At 50.1% G+C, this 12,589-nt stretch overlaps 1 protein-coding gene across 7 annotated transcripts in view; it reads right to left on the bottom strand.

Annotated features, from left to right (window-relative positions):
- The window catches only part of SIPA1L2 (signal induced proliferation associated 1 like 2), a 223,951-nt gene extending 212,889 nt beyond the window's left edge, over positions 1–11,062 (bottom strand). For 5 of the 7 annotated variants that reach the window (XM_023240409.2, XM_023240411.2, XM_023240412.2 and 2 more), the window contains exon 1: positions 10,787–11,062. The gene's annotated coding sequence lies outside the window, so the exon portion shown is untranslated. Of the gene's footprint in view, positions 1–681; positions 1,725–9,946; positions 10,615–10,786 lie in introns of those variants that run through there. The other 2 variants (XM_045039940.1, XM_045039939.1) reach the window with 2 other exon arrangements.
- Between the last annotated feature and the right edge of the window lie 1,527 nt (positions 11,063–12,589).

Below are 12,589 nucleotides of genomic sequence, written 5' to 3'. Positions count from 1 at the left end.
GAACATGAGGAAGTTTGATTCGAAGACGACCAGAAGGGCCCTCTGAGGCCGGAAATGCTACGAGTCCGTTAATTCTCTGATGGTGCCGGACGCTCACCCGGAGCCCAGGAGGGAACGAGGTAAGTGGCCCCTGCCCCCATGGGTGTCACACCCCAGGACGCCTCCCGCTAACCGGGCAACCTCAGAATGCCAGCGTTTATAGAGGCCTTGGGGATCCTTGCTTTGAAACTGGGTTACGCTGGCTGTCCAGGAAGCGAAGTGAGGTCGGGATGGCCACAAAGCAACCCCTCCCCGCCACCTCCCTCTCCTGCAAGAGCCAGAAAACTCTACTCTGCTCTTCTATACGATGCTCCAAACTGGTCTCCAAAAATTCCCATCTTTCTCCTCAGTTTTGCCTCTTCCAGAAAAGGAGAAGGCAGAAGCGACTGGGTGCTGAGCCAGCCAGCCAGCGCCGGCGGGGAGGGCAGGGAGAAGCAGAGCGTGTTGTCATCGGGGGGGGGGGGGGGGGGGGGGGGCCGCGGAAGGCGAGAGCCTCTGTTTACACTTGCCTCCGTCCTCCACACCTCCCACGGCCCGGTGCCCTCGGATACGGATCTGTTGAGGGACTGGCACAGAAAACCAGTGAGATCAGAGGCGGCGTCCCCTGGAGCCCCGCGCGGGCCCTGCCCCAACTCATCTCACCGCTCACATTCGGTGCCAGCCCGGCATCGCCTCTGCCAGCCCATCGCGCGGGGAGCCGAGGACCGCGGTGCCGGGCCCGGAGGATGGATCTGGAAGGCTCCCCGCCACCAGACGCACAGCGACAGCAGTCATCAGACATCACCCAGATTTAACTGCCCTAAAATTAGCAGTCGGAGCAAAGTAGTTACCGCCGTGATTGCGTCAGAGCTCCGCTCCCTGGCCAGCTGCCAGTTTTAAACAAACCGTCCCGCATGCTCCAACCAGGGAAACAATATTTTGGAAGCGAGCCAGCCAGGCATGTCGGCGAATGTTCCAATTCTAGCTTTGCTATTAATGTTTTATAATTCAGTGACAAGGTGAACAAAGTCTGTATGGGCTGCATCTGCAAGGGGGTTATTTTCTTTGTTGGAAGCACTTATTCTTTGGGTGAGTAAAGTACTGTGGACGGATCCTTTTAAATATTTAAATGCCTGAAATTTATTTAGGGATTCACACTGAACTGGCTTCAACACAGATTATGCAAATCTGGCAAAGTATAAATGCAAAACAAAAACTGTTTTCCCCTTATACTTCTTTGAACCCGGGCAAAGAGGCGGGGAGCCAGAGAAATTGTCCCACTCACTTCCCAACAAAGGACAGGTAACCAGATTGGATCAGAAGGGCTACCTCTCCGCGAATTACATTTCTCCTGAAGAACAGACCATCCACCGGCTAATAAAACTCAGACTCCTCAGCCCAACGCTGGGCCACCGTTTTCCCCCTTTCAGGGACAGCTGGCTGGAGTCCACCATTCTCCTGTGCACACACCTTCTCTACTCACTCCCTCCTTCCATTCACTCCTTCCATGATCTCTGGAGACCAACCACACCTCACAAAGCAGATGGGAACAGAGGAAAGCGGCCGGTAGCTGGAGCAGAGAGATGGGGTTTCAGGTCTAAGACTAAGGAGACTCAAGGACACCTGGGTGGCTCAGTCGGTTAAGCGTCCGACTTCTGCTCAGCTCATGATCTCGCGGTTCGTGGGTTCAAGCCCCGCGTCGGGTTGTGCACAGACAGCTCAGAGCCTGGAGCCTGCTTCGGATTCTCTGTCTCCCTCTCTCTCTGTTCCTCTGTTGCTTGCGCTTTGTCTCTCTTTCTCTCAAAGGCAATAAACCTTAAAAAAAATTTTTTAAGACTAAGAAGACTCAGAAAAGCATGTGTTCTCTCCACAAACCTTAGTTTTTGTGTTAGTGAAAGGGGATCATCCCATCAGCTTACAAGGGTCTGGTTCAGTATGTGAGAGAACGCCAATGAAAGTTCCAGCACAATGGCTGTCTTTTACATTTATTTTCAAGAATACCTCCCCCTGATTCTCTATGTTGTTAAGTCAAAAACATTAGTCTCCCTCACTCTTACCAAAAACACATAAAAGTTTTTAAATAAGGGGCGCCTGGGTGGCTCAGTCAGTTAAGTGGCTGACTTTGGCTCAGGTCATGATCTCGCAGTCCGTGAGTTCAAGCCCCGCGTCGGGCTCTGTGCTGACAGCTCAGAGCCTGGAGCCTGTTTCAGATTCTGTGTCTCCCTCTCTCTGACCCTCCCCCGTTCATGCTCTGTCTCTGTCTCAAAAATAAATAAACGTTAAAAAAAAAAAATTTATAAAAAAAAGTTTTTAAATAGGAACATTGATGCATTTTTCCAAGCAAAAGGCCTCCCATGACCCTCCAGTAAGCAGACTTGGTTGGTAAATGAGGTGATTCTATTATTATTTAGATGAATCTCTCAGTCCTGCCTCAAATCTCATCATTAGTACCTGTTAACACAGAAATTTACACACACAGGACTTAGGATGACACCCTTCTGAGTTCATGGAATGTAGGAAGGAATACCGTATCAGGATATTGAACATAAAAGACTTTCACCTGTAAAATGAAACCTACACTTCCTGAGCACCGACTACCTTTAAGGCATAAATATCTCTCTGATGTACTTTGCAATCCTCAAAGTGCTAAGTCAACAAGAGGTGTCCAGTGTTCTAGTGATGAGTTTCAAAAATCACGGTTTCCTCTAGAAATTACCATGGCTGATGGGCCGACAGGCAAAAGACTTTACCGATGAAACGGCACAATTCAGAAATCACTTCGTTTCAGGTGTGTTTACGAAGGAGCCCACACCAGGGTTTTTAAGTGACCTGTAGCGTCACCGGATTCCATCAGGGCTGTGCCCTTGTCAGTCTGGAGACTCTGAAACCTGGGATGGGTGCAGACCACACGCTCTCAGGAACAGGAGGACAACCCCCAGGGTGTCCTGCGTCCCCAGAATCACAGCCCTGGAGCAGGGCTATAAACGTCCTAAAGGAACAGCTGGGCCTCTGCTCTCACTCTCTTCAGAAACTACTTACTACTCCCCTTTCACTGGCTTGGTGTCCAAGTTCAATCACAGGTCATTTCAGATGGAAATGATTTAAAATGGAAGTATAAAAGGCTGTTGAGGGGTGCCTGGGTGGCTCAGTCGGTTTAGCGTCCGACTCTCGGATTCCTGTCGGGTCGTGATCTCACCGTTGTGAGTTCGAGCCTCCTATGTGGTTGGGCGCTGACAGCATGGAGCCTGCTTGGGATTCTCTTTTCCCCTCTCTGCCCCTCCCCCACTCGTGCCGTCTGTCTCTCTCTGAAAATAAATGAATTTTTTTTAAAAAGCTTGTTTACATAGACCATTTCCAAAAGAAATGATGCAGCACTACCGCACTTTCAGGGAACACTACTTACTTAGTTCAATAAAAGCCAAGATACACAATCCCTTCATGTTTAAACCCCTGGCTCCCCATCATTCCTTTAACAAATATTTGTTTGCTAAGAGCCTATTATGTGGTAAAACCCAGGGAAGTGCAGGCAGTAACAGTAATAAACCAGAAATGCCCCTCCCCTGCGGCTCTTATGTTCTATTGAGGTGAGATGGAAGATAAACATACAAAAATTAAAATACAATACTGAGGGGGCGCCTGGGTGGCTCAGTCGGTTAAGTGTCCGACTTCGGCTCAGACCATGATCTCACGGTCCATGGGTGCCGGCCCCGCGTCGGGCTCTGTGCCGACAGCTCAGAGCCTGGAACCTGCTTCAGATTCTGTGTCTCCCTCTCTCTCTGCCCCTCCCCCGCTCATGCTCGGTCTCTCTCTCTCTAGTCTTGCAAAAATAAATAAACGTTAAAAAAAATTAAAATACAATGCTGAGGCTGGGGGGCTGGCTCAGTCAGTATATCGGGTGACTCTTGATCTTAGGGTCGTGAGATCAGGTCCCACGTTGGCTGTGGAGCCTATTTAAAAACAATATACACATACACACACTCTTCATGTCAGGCAATGCTGAGTGCTGCGGATTAAGATCCAGCAGACAACAGGGGAGCAGAGAGTGCACAGGAGGGAGACTGAGGGGGGAGGTGCTAGTTTAGCTGGGTAGCTGCAGCACCAAGGCTCTGGAGAGGCCAGGTGGCTGGGCTCCCTTAACTCCCTCGCAGCAGGGGCTGACATGTGCTAGCACGGTAGCCAATGATACATGAGCCGAACTATACTGTACTTCCAAATTTGTTTTTACGCTTCAGAAGTTTCTGGATGAGAAAATGATTACTTATGTCCTTCTCTCCTGACTGTGGGCCTGGTGGGGGCTGTGTGTGACAGTATGGTGCCTCCTCAACAGCTGAGTTCAACCAGAAACGTTCCAGAAAGAACAGTAGCCCCCAGGACGGTATCTACTCCCTACCCAAATTAAACCCCTAAAGAACCCACAGCAATTCTGGAAGAGAACAGGCCAAAGTTTAAAAAAAAAAAAAAAAGTTCTCAGAAAAGGAACAAATATAGTAAACAGAGGGCCCGGTAAGGATAGAGTCTGTCTTAAAGTTCCCTCACAGGATGCTGACAGGCCCCTGAGAAACTGCTTCCAAACAGTCATGAACTCTAAGCTGAAGAGAGTGGTGGACAGAACACGGGTCTCCAGACTGGGGGCCACACATTTCGAAGGGTAACAAGACAGCCCTTAAGGTGCAAAAGGAAATACTCCATTTCTATTTATTTTCAATGCCACCCTTCTTCAAATGTGCATTTCTGTGTTTTATAACGTCTGTATCTTAGCATGATAAATTTACATACATGCAAGTGTATATACACATAGGCACAAACACACAGACACAGACACGTATATTTGCACAGGCATACACACACATTTATTGAGATGGTGATTTTGTACAGAAAGGGTATGCACGCTGAAAAACATTTAGAAACCCCACTACAAAGAAATCACTGTTCCTTGGATTAAGGTATTAAACACTCAAACGAAAGCTTTTGTCCTTTATGAATAATTAAAACTGTGATTCCTAAAATTACTTATTAGAAACTTCAGTACAAAGAAGACTGTATCCCAGAGCTATTCCTGAGCCACGTGAACACCCACTGTCCAACCAGGAACCAAATGCATTATGAAGCCCCCCGGAAGACAGAAAGCCATCATCTGACTATACAGGCCACTACGCCCCAAGCACTGCCATCAGAAATGCTTTTTTGAGTATCCACAAATAGTTCATCCCAGCATACATAATTTTTTTATTTATCCAAGAGTTCTTGCTTTCCACAGGAACAATTTTTAACATTGGCTCTCTACCTAGATTTTTTCTACTGATGAGTAACTGAATGCACAACCCAACAGCCTGCTCGGGCAACTCGGATTGCTCGAACAGCTCGACCAACGAGGAGCTTCTTCCAGATTTAGCAAATATGCGAAAGTGAAAAATATGGAGTAATCCCACGGGCAGAGCTGAACAAGCCCCTTCGGACTAAACGTATGTTCGGGAAACAGGAAGGGAAGAGTATTAAAACGCCGAGAAAATGGGGAAAGCTCACGGTTCTCTTACCCACTACCCGAAAGTAACACAAAATAAAATAATACCCAGCTCCAAGATAAGTTCAGAAAGTCCAACAACATTCTGATTTTTCCCACAGGCTTTTCAGTGCCTAAGACCTCCAGAGGTCACAGGTCACAGTGGGGCCCTATTTTCTAAGTCATTCAGTCAGTCAGTCATTAAAATATTTCTTAATCACCAACCATGCAGAGCACGGTTCTAATTACCAGGGACACACTACAATTCAACTCATTTCTGTCTTAGAATAACCTGGTCAGCAGAAGTAGCCAAGGAGGCTTGACACCCTCTTTCAGGATGTCTGGAAAAGGCAGAGAGATCAGAGCCAGCTGGTAAGAAATTAGGTGCGTTAGGACTTAACGATAACCGAGAGTGATTCCTTGTAGACCTAGAAGCTTCCAGAGCCACTATTCATGGCTGAGCCAGTTTGACAATTTCATCCCCGACTTAGGTAGAGATAAAAAACAAAACAAAACAAAAAAACCAGTCTGATGTTCTAAGCAAGCAGCCTTCCTTTGGGAGGGCAGGCAAAGGTGCTAACCAACAGAATCAAACTCCCAAGAAGCACCCGGGGTAGAACCAGCTAAAATAAAGGAAAATGAAGCACCATAGATGTTGGGTCTTGCAGCGACGTTAGTGCAGGAAGGCCAACCATGGCTAGTGGCAGTATGTGATTAACAACTCAGGGGTTTTAGCGAACAGGAAACTCACTGAGTCTGGGTAACGCGGCCACCAAAAAAAAAAAAAAAAAAAAAAAAACTGAACGCAGGCCTGGCCTCTATCAGTGCGAGTGGGACACGCAGGCTGAGGGAAGGGTACTCCTACTCTGCCCAGGTCAAGCTGAGTGGGAAGCCTTCAGTTCGGGGTCCGAGTGTGACAGGTGGTGCTCAGTGAATAACTGAAATACCTCTCTAGAAAGATTTGTTCCACGGGCCACCAAGGGAGTAGAATGCAAATAAACAGGAAGAGTTCGATTTCAGTGCTGTGGGTAAAAAACACTCGTCTAAGGGCGCCTGGGTGGCTCGGTCGGTTAAGCGTCCGACTTCGGCTCAGGTCATGATCTCACGGCCCATGAGTTCGAGCCCCACATCAGGCTCTGTGCTGACCACTCAGAGCCTGGAGCCTGTTTCAGATTCTGTGTCTCCCTCTCTCTCTGCCCCTCCCCTGTTCATGCTCTGTCTCTCTCTGTCTCAAAAATAAATAAACGTTGAAAAAAATAAAAGAAAAGAAAAAGAAAAAGAAAAAAAACACTCATCTAGTAGTCAAAAACCTCGGAAGGGTGGAGCCCTCCACCCCTTCCAGGCAATGTTCAGGTATTGCTGGAAGACCACTCGTAGGGCATTATCAAGAGATCCCCGCATCACAGAAGGGCTGGACTGTGATTTCCAAACACTGGTCCTCAGTGAACTTTTCACTGGCCCGTGCAAAAGGAAAAAGTATCCATGTCTGGGAGGGTATATATGCACAAGTGGGATAATTAAAAAAAAAAATTTTTTTTAACGTTTATTTTTGAGAAGGGGGAGACAGAGCGTGAGTGGGAGAGGGGCGGAGAGAGGGAGACACAGAATCGGAAGCGGGCTCCAGGCTCTGCGCTGTCGGGCCCGACGCGGGGCTCGAACCCGTGAACCGTGAGATCATGACCTGAGCCGAAGTGGGGACGCTCAACCGACTGAGCCACCCAGGCGCCCCTCATGTGGGATAATTTTAACAAATGTCTTCTCTGGAGGGGAAGAACCTTCCTGTCTGAAGGCATGCATACTCTTTCTTCCTTTTGGGGGGTGGGGTGGGGTGAGGAGTGGGGTATAAACTAATACACCTTGATGAAATGCATCGAAAGTAGATAGGAACTGATGCTGTTAATTTTCAGTATGTTCGTGTAGCAATACTGCATACTGGGGGGGTAGGCGGGGGGGAATATCATGGAACTGGGTTACGCTAAATATGAAACCTCTCAAGAAAGAGAACCTCTCCTGTGGGTCAGATCTGGCTCTCTCCAACCACTCTTGGGAACCAAAGTTTATGAATCAAGTCCAGAAAGGATTGAAATCATTTATCGCTGAAGTTAAGAAGCATTTAAAGTCCTATTATACTGTTATCTCTCCTTCAAAGGGGTCACGGTGACATGTGATTGGAACAGAAAAGCGATTTCTGCCTCACTGATTCCAAGGTAAACCAAGTAGCTAGAACTCTCAGGAATGTTCACATACAAACACACCGTAAGGCAATGAATGCAGACACAATCATGAAAACGATGAAATGTCACAGTGAGTCCTCTGCATTACGCGAATACCTTTGTTTTAAATGTTCAAGAAATCTAAAATATTGCTGCTGAAAGGGATCATGGAAATACTTTATCCAAACTCATTTGTGACAGGCAATAGAAGGAGGAAAGTAGAGGTTCCTGTTCCTCCCGCCTAAAGCTCTCCCTAGTCTATCACCCTGCAAGGGAATTAGGTACAATAATGGATGCAGAAAAATCTGGAACCCGGTTCCCTGCATTCTTCAGAACTGTACATTGTATCTCACTCAAGTTCAAAACAGGAAAAAAAAAAAAAACTGCTTTGCTTTTCAGTTAATAGTAACAGTCTAAATTTTCTTCAAGTTCAGCGCATCTTTGAAAAGATAAGTAATCCTAAACCACCATGACAAGCAGACCATAAATGCAAAGACTTTAAACTAGTTTTCATGACCAAACCCAATACTTCTAAACCAGTTTCAATTACCAGACAGTTGCCCTTTCAAGGTTAGTGCATATTTCCTCACGTTCAAGAACAGACAGATTTTCAAAATGAATAACCCACTATTCCCTCCTCTGCCTCAGGTAAAAAGATCCCCAAGGTGGCCAGGTGTTTACTAAGCTCAGGTATCAAGGAACCCTTTAAAATGCCATTCCAGTCTCGGGGGGGGGGGGGGCAACTTACAAGCCCACAGTACACAGCTTTAACTACAATAAACCTCATAAAAGCCAAATCACGATGCTCTGATAATTCCCGTCACATTCCATAAAATGAAAGCTCTTGGAAAAAGGCAAAGATTTAAAAACACAAGCATCTGATGAAAAATATACACTTAAATCGGCTGGGGAAAATCTGCAGCCCCTACCCCAAAGCCAGAAGCTCTACCTCCATACCTGCAACGTATGTTATTTTCTCTTATTCTCCAGACCAAATGCTTATACTGCTTCTTACCCAAGTTCATTTCACCCCATCTATAGGTAGCATGTGGGTACTGATAAAAGCTGTTTCTGATTCCATTTCCTACTTCCCAGATGTTTGCTAGAGTTTTCTTTTTTTTCTTCAGCTATTTATGAATGCACTCCAATTTAGAACAAACAAATTCAACATGTCATATTTTAAGCTGGGCAAGACACACAATAAATGGCAGCTATAAAATAAGTCCAAGATATTTCTCCAGCTTATGAACAAGTATGCCTACCGAGGCAAGATTTGGACAGGCTGCCACGGTTTTGGTCTAGGAAAAAAAGTACTTAAAATGTATAACTGAGAACCTGCTGTTGCTGATTACCTGCTGGCTACAGTAATTCTCATAAAAAGGGGTTGTGCTTGGAAATGAAAAACCAAGTGTCAACCGGGAGAAAGACAGAAAGACGTCTCTACCAAATTCTTGGTATGAATCATGCATATATATACTTCCAACTACAAGCATCACTGAAACCTTAGGAAGAATCAATGATTTTGTACACAAAACTCAAGATTGAAGACTGCACTTTCTCACGAATAATGTTGTTTTATACCTCTCTGAATCAAGCAGTGAACTCCTAAGTTAAAAAAAAAGTGAAAATATGGTCTAAATCCAGTCCTCGAATATATTCCTCAAACAAAAACATGAAAACAGACATCCTTAAATTTGTGACTAAAAATGGTGACCAAGTTGTCTCTTGAAATTCATCTTTAAGAATGCCAGAAATAATGACACTTTTTGAAGTGGAGATAAACGTTTGTTTTATACAGAAGTAGTATATTTCAAAGAAAGCAACAGTTCTGGAGATTTTTCCCCCCTCCCATCACTAATTGCAAAACTGGAAAAAATTGCAACCTGGATTGCAGATAGGCAACTCAAAAGCGCAGTTTACAAATGCCCGTCATAAGAAAGCCATCTAGTGTTAACATTTAGAAATGAAAGCTGCAGACAAAAGAGGCAAAGAAAAGAAAAATCTTAGTGACTATTTTGAACTTACTGAGAGCAAACCTATGAGAATCATCAAGATTCTTTGTTTTTTTTTTTTTTAAAAAAAAGGGGGCCATCATCATGAAAACCAACTCCTAAGCTAAACAAAATCCAAAACATGTACAATTTCATTTTGACCAAAATCATGTTTTGGTGACCACAATTCCGTGACCAATGCACTTGATTTTTCCAATACTCACGCTGGAGTCATCTTGGGCTGAATTAATTTAACTGAAGCAGGTTAATGATGACAAATATCTCCCAGAGGGGTAATGCCAAGTTGTTTTCTCTTCCCCAGAAGCATCGGCTCTCGCTTGCAGATGATGAACTGAAATTGATTCTTTGGGTTTGTGGCACGGTTGAAAATTAATCTATAGGCGCTCGTGGGGATACTCCCAGGACGTGGTCAAACTAGCTTTAATAATATGGGGGGACCCGACAAGGCCCGGGAGCGGAGGATGGAGCGAGGCACGGAGACCGGAGAGGTGGCAGAGCGGTCGGGACCCCAAAGGGTGGTCGCGCCGAGTTAGAAGGGCGTTCGCCGCGCCTCGGGATCTTACAAAAGAGGGAGCGGGGCGCCGGCGAGAGCGCGCGCCGGGGGCGCACACCTTCCCGGGGGAAGACACCCCGCAGCAAGTTCAGCAAGTAACCCCGCCCGGCGCGCCGGTGCACAGCGTCCCGCAGCCTTTCATCTTCGCTCTTGGGTTAGTCACAGAGGAGTTGCTGCGCACCCAGAGGAGGTCCTCATTAGTGCTCGTGTCACCAAGACGGGAATAACCTTTCTGCCGATCGATAACTTTGAGAGAACGAGCGGCGGCGGCTCCTCTTCCACCCGGGGCTCGGAAGCGCGGGCGCGTCTGCCAGCCGGACCCCCCGCCCCGCGCCCCTGCCCTGCCCCCGGCCCGGCCATCAGCCCCCGAAGCGCTCCCGGGGCAGCCCCGGCACCCCGGGACAGTCCTCGCGGAGGCCGTGCCCAGACACCACCCGAAGGCTCCCGAGCGGATCCCGCCTCGCTCCCCGTCCGCTCGCCCGACACGCACCTCGGAGACGCAGTCCGCCGGGACCTGCTACAGCCCACGAGCGCGCGGCGGCGCGTACCGGGGCCGCCGCCTCGCCGCCCGCCGCTGCCCGGGGCTGCCCATCGGCCCGGACTCTGCCGGCGCCGGGCTCCGGCGGGAGGCGGCCCGGACCCGCCGGCTGCGGCTGGAGCTGTCGGCCTGCGCTCGGGCGGGCGGGCGGCCGGGGCGGGGGCGCGGCGCTGCTCCTCCTCCTCCTCCTCCGTCGTCCTCCTCCCGCTCCGCCGGCTCCTCCCGGGCTCCCGGTCTGCCGAGCCGGCTCCCGACGCCGCCGCCCGCCCGCCCGGCGGCACCGCCCCCCGCCCGCTCTGCGGCCTCCCATTGGCCGCCGCCTGCAGGCCCCCTCGGCCCCGCCCCGCGATTGGGCGCGGGCGCCGTCCGTCCCGCCGCCCCGCGGGGCTCGGGGCTCAGCCGGTGCGCGGTTCCCAGGCCCCGCGGCGCGCGAGAGTGGCGCGTCCCGGAGGGGTTCGGGCGCCCTTCCCCGCGAGGGGGCTGCGGGGCGCGGGGGCGCGGCGCCTGGTGACCTCGGGGGAGGTACAGCCTACCTGGACCCGCGCCCCGGGGGAACCGGCGCCGCCCTCCGCGGACTCGTTTCCCCCCTCCGGCCGGAATAAGTTAAAAACCCCGAGTCCGGCCGCGAGCGGCCCCCTAGCGCCGTCGCGACCCCGCCTGGCCCTCCACTCTCCGCGACTGGGAGAGACGCGCCAGCCCCGGGCTCAGGTCCCCGAGCCGCCAGAGCCTGAGTGTCGCGGGCCGAGGAGACCCAGCCAGCCGCGGGCGCTGCGCGGGCACCTGCCTCAAGACGCAGCGGAATCGCGGCGGCCGGCGACGGCCCAGACCACTGTCTCACTGCGTTCAGAAGACGACGGCAAGAGGGGCGAGCTCCGACTGGGTGCCGGCCTGGTAGGGCGCCCCAGGGCCGCCCAGGCGGTGTTCCTACCGTGTGCCGGCCTGGAGGGAAGGGGGCGTCCCGGGACCGCCCTGGGGATGTCCCTACTGCGTTCTGGCCCGGGAACGCGCCCCGGGACAGCCCTGACTGAGCCCCTGCGCTCTGGGGCTGGGGTAATAGGTTGCACGGTAAGATGAGGTCAGGTAGGTGCCAGCGCCCTGGAATGCTGCACAGATGAAACCTTTCCAAGCTAGGGGGAGGGGTGCTAGGCGAGAAGTCCAGGCGCTGCGGGCCCAGCCCGGAGCCCGCCCACCCTGCGCCGCAGGCAATCCTCAACCTAGGGTCGGAATGCTTTCGGATCTTTATCTACAGGAGGAGAAGGAAATGAACTTTTTTATACCCATCTTTTTCTGCTTTGCTAGGAGATGTTGATCACCCAGGAGGAAGCGCTACCTGAAACTATTAATATAAATTGCTTGACACTTGAATTGGTTGCTGAAAGATTCAAAGGACTCTTTTTTTTTTTTTTTTTTTTTTTTTTTTTTTTTTTTTTTTTTGAGATTGAGGGATTGCGAGCATGGGAGGGGCAGAGAGAGAGAGAGAGAGAAGGAGACACAGAATCCGAAAGAAGATCCAGGCTGCCAGCCCAGCACAGAGCCCGAGGCGGGGCTAGAACTCACAAATTGCTAGATCATGACCTGAGTCCAGGTCGGCGCGACTGAGCCACCCAGGAGCCCCTCAAGGAACTCTTTGAAGAGAAGCCATTTTTAGGGGCGCCTGGGTGGCTCAGTCAGGTAAGCCTCGGATCAGGTCATGATCTCACGTGTTCCTAGCGCTCGTGGGTTCCAGGCACGCGTGGGGCTCAGCGCTCACAGGCT

This window comes from Felis catus, chromosome D2 (assembly GCF_018350175.1).
Source record: "Felis catus isolate Fca126 chromosome D2, F.catus_Fca126_mat1.0, whole genome shotgun sequence".
Lineage (NCBI taxonomy): Eukaryota > Metazoa > Chordata > Mammalia > Carnivora > Felidae > Felis > Felis catus.
This window is presented reverse-complemented; position numbering and strand designations above follow the sequence as displayed.